Raw genomic sequence first — 4,319 nt, 5'->3', positions numbered from 1 at the left:
GAAAATAATATTATCCTGAAAAATAATGGATTTTATGCAAAAGAAAAATTATTGGCAAAATAATAGTAGCACAGAACATCCATATTACATCCAGGAAACACCTTTGTTCTATACAAACAACTGGCCTTTCATTCACTTGCAGATCTTGGACTAGAGAGGTGTTTATTATGCAATTAATTAAAAATGACAGGGTTTTTAAAAATTCAGTTGACTTTCTACTGGTGGACATCACCCAGCATCATTAAAATCTCCCCTCCTGCAGTTGTAATTTCAATGTCAGAGTCTCCCAATGAGCCAGAACAGCTGCAGAAGCTCTTCATCAAGGTTTGAGCTTTGAAACAACTGTGAGAGTCTGAGGAGCAATGGGGATGCTCACAGACTGTGCGTGGATGAGAGATCCAAACACCAAGCGCTGCAGAGGCTTTGGATCAGCGGAGGAGGTGGATGCAGCCATGAATGCAAGGCCACACGAGGCGGATGGAAGAATTGTGGAACCAGACAGGCTGTCTCAAGAGAAGATTCTCAAAGACCTGGTGCCCACTAAACTGTGAAAAAGATTTTAGTCCGTGGTGTTAAAGAAGACAGTGGAGAATATCAGCTAAGAGATTATTTTGAACAGTATGGGCAAATGGAAATGATTGAAATTAGGACTCACTGAGGCAGTGGCAAGAAGAGAGGTTTTGCTTTTGCAACATTTGATGACCATGGCTCTGTAGACAAGATTGTCACTAGGAAATACCATACTGTGAATGGCCACAACTGTGGAGTAAGGAAAGCCCTATCTAAGCAAGAGATGGCCAGTGCTTCATCCAGGCAAAGAGAACAAAGTGGATCTAGAAACTTTGAAGGTGGTCGTAGAGGTGGTTTTAGTGGGAATGACAATTTTGTTCATATAGGAAACTTCAGTAGTCAAGGTGGCTTTTGTGGCAACCATGATGGTGACGGATATGGTGGCAGCGGGGATGACTGTAATAGATTTGGTAATGATGGAAGCAATTTTGGAGGTGGTGGAAGCTACAATGAGTTTGGCAATTACAACCATCAGTCTCCAAATTTGGGGCCTATGAGGGGAGGAAATTTTGGAGGCAGAAGCCCTGGCCCCTATTGTGGTGGAAGCCAGTACTTTGCCAAACCACAAAACCAAGGTGGCTATGCCGGTTCCAGGAGTAGCAGTAACTATGTCAGTTGCAGAAGGTGTTGATTACTTCCAGGAAACAAAGCTTAGGAGGAGAGGAGAGCCAGAGAAGTGACAGGGAAGCTATAGGTTATAATAGATTGTGAACTAAGCCAGTGGTGACAGGGCCTGGCTGCTACAAAATAAGACATGCGTTAGGTAACACTCATGTGAATGGGCAAAAAACTCAAGGACTGTATATGTGACTAATTGTATAACAGGCCATTTTAGTTTCTGTTCTGTGAAAAGTGTAAAGCATTCCTACAAAGGGTTTTAATGTGTATATATATATATTTTTCCACCCATGATGTTGACTGTAAATGGAATAGTCTGATCATGACGCTGAATAAATTTGTTTTTTTTTTTAAATGTGCTATGTAAAGCTAGTCTTTTCTGAAGTCATATCGGTAAATTACCCCAACAGTATGAAGTTAGAATCCTTCAGGGTGATTCCATTTGAAATTTATTTACAACCTGCTTGGGCAAAGAAACCATTGTCTTCAGGATCCTTCATGTAGTTGAACTGGCAGTTGCTGTGTTGTGACCTGGAATTCACCATTAATAGGGTCACCCAAGTAGAGTCATGGAGTTTATTTGGTTATTAATGATTTTTGGCATATGCTAAATTGAATTATGGTACCAGATAAAATTATAGATAGGAATGATGCAAGTGTATCATCTATTACCATGTGTAATCAATAAACACATTAATATTCTCTTGAAAATATTCAATTGAGGTGTCTTAGACTTCATTAGTTAAGGCAAACATTTATTGAATGTTCATCACTTGCTGGCAAACTGTTAGCTTTTGAGGACTCAAAGATGAATATGATATTGCCTTTGCTTGGGAGAAGTAACCCATTGACTAATGAGTTCATTAAAAGAACATGTGGTGTCTGGTAAGTACTTTATACATTATAAAACAAAATCTTTAGGTTTTCTATAATAAACATTTAATTTTAAATTCTAAAAGAAATCAATATCTCCTTTAAAAAATAATATTTTCTCTCTAGAGAAAAAAATTCTATTTTGGAATTACAGTAGGTCTAGAAAAAGAAGTCTTGGGTAAAAGGGACATAGAAAAACTATGATTTGGGAGGGACAGCAGTAGGAAGTTGATATGTGCAACTTTGAGATGTTTTGAAATGTTTTGAGAGCTATGAGGGCAAGGAGATTAGTCTTCAGGTCAGAACTGTGAAGTTAGAAGTAAACAGCTCTATAGAATGATGGTTTTTCCAAGTAACAGAGTTTCCAGCACTGGTCTGGCTCTCTCCTTGTCCCAGGAGTGCATGCAGAAGCTGAGCACCCATTTTCCAAGGTAGAGATATAGTTTGCAAATAAGGAGGAAGTTGCATTTCATGAGCTCTCTAATCCCTTCCTTCTCTAATACTTTGTCATTCCAGATCTCTGGATCAGGATGACTACGATGCATCTGAAGTGCTCCCAAGGAGCCATATGAATGTGGGAGCTGTTAATTAGTTGTCAAATATATATGGCAGCAAGAATTGTTAATCTGAGTTTCACAGAAACTGTGCTGTTCTAGACATCTTACAAAGTTAGATAAATCCAAGGACTGAAATAATGATATTGTTAATTCAAAGAAGACTTTAAAACACTTTTATTGCAGACCAAAAAGGTTAAAATTTAGGCCTGGTTTCTAATTTAGGCTTAGGGAGAGGGTTTCTTAGAAAATGGGGATGACTAGGTAGTAATACACTTTCTTCTAAATAAAAGTCAAATCACAATAGTGATGAGTTCATAAACATCTCAGGGTGTCCCAGGGAGGTTTGATAAAATGAATTATTGCCCCAAAAGTGAATTATACCGTATAATTAATATTGAATAAGGAAATACAATATAAAATTTTTAATCAAATAGATGTTTCAAACATTTTAAAGGAGCCACAAAATGTTTTCCAGGTACAAGAAGAATTTTTGGATCTAGATAAGTCATAATACATATATATTTGTGCAAAATTAAATTTTCATGTTTGAGGTATTAAGAAGCCCCTAAAAAAGGTGAGCTGAGCAATACTGAGCCGTTAGTAAATGTAACTAATAAAACTGAAAAATGAGAACTGTCCTAAATGAGCAATTTTCCCATTGGATACAGTATAATCAGATTCCCACTCGTGTGTGTCATTGCCTGTGCCAGACCATTGCACAGCCTCAGTGGGTTTTCAGAAAAGGAAAGTTAATATCAAATGAAAACATTTGCTCTCTCTGTACTCATGACTTCTATTTAGTTTCTTGGGAAAGTATACATTTTCTTATAGATCTCATGATAGGTTTATCTACCAATCTATGCTCCCCTCCCCTCTGATTCTTTTAATCATTTGGTTTACAGGTGTGTTGGTGACATAAAGGCACATGTGTTATGCCAAGTGCTCATTCTTCCCTTACAACCAAACAATAAAACAAAACTAACAGTGCCTTATAGTGAGTCTATTTGAAAACCAAGCCCCCCTGTTACTTCTGTGGCTCGAGTGAATCAAACACCCAATTTGATGGATGAGCATTTGTTCCTGGTGACTTGGAGATCACTCTGAGGTTTTAGAGCTGGCGGGAATCAGAGAGATCATACAGATGAGTGGTTCCCAAAACTGGCTGTTTCAGAGTTACCAGAGGAACTTCAAAAAAATCCACGTTAGAGCTCATTCCATATCTAGTAGAGTCCCTACACTTGAAACTGGCAATTTCCCATGGTGATTTGAGGACCAGTGATCTTGTTTCACATCTTTACATAAAGGAGGTCTAGAAAGCCTGGGGTTGTGTATCATGAACAAATTTAGGGTTAACTGAGTTAAATGACTCATCCTAGGGTGGGTTAGTAACAGAACTAAGACCAGAATGCAGATGTCCTTGATTCCAGTTTAATTTTCACTCTACTAAGCACTGCTATGGCCAACATAGCACAAAATTTGTGCCCCTTTGTGAATAGGAGTGTCCAGAAACACACACACACACACACACACACACACACACACGCACGCACGCACGCACGCACGCACACACCATACCTTTTGGGATTTCTAATAGCCTTTGGCACACCTTTGTTCAGTTATACCCCTCAACATTTTAATCACCACCTTGACAGAGTTCCCTGAACTCCATCTTCTCTTTGGCTGTGAAACTCAGTTTCCTTT

The 4,319-nt window shown here is 38.6% G+C and overlaps 1 pseudogene; it reads left to right on the top strand.

Moving 5' to 3' along the window:
• The first annotated feature begins 389 nt into the window (after positions 1-389).
• Positions 390-1,201, top strand: LOC132237595 (heterogeneous nuclear ribonucleoprotein A1-like; annotated as a pseudogene).
• The last annotated feature ends 3,118 nt before the right edge of the window (positions 1,202-4,319 follow it).

The sequence above is a fragment of the Myotis daubentonii genome, chromosome 6, assembly GCF_963259705.1.
Source record: "Myotis daubentonii chromosome 6, mMyoDau2.1, whole genome shotgun sequence".
NCBI lineage: Eukaryota > Metazoa > Chordata > Mammalia > Chiroptera > Vespertilionidae > Myotis > Myotis daubentonii.
The sequence above is the reverse complement of the archived record's forward strand: the minus strand, read 5'-3'. Positions and strand labels throughout refer to the sequence as shown.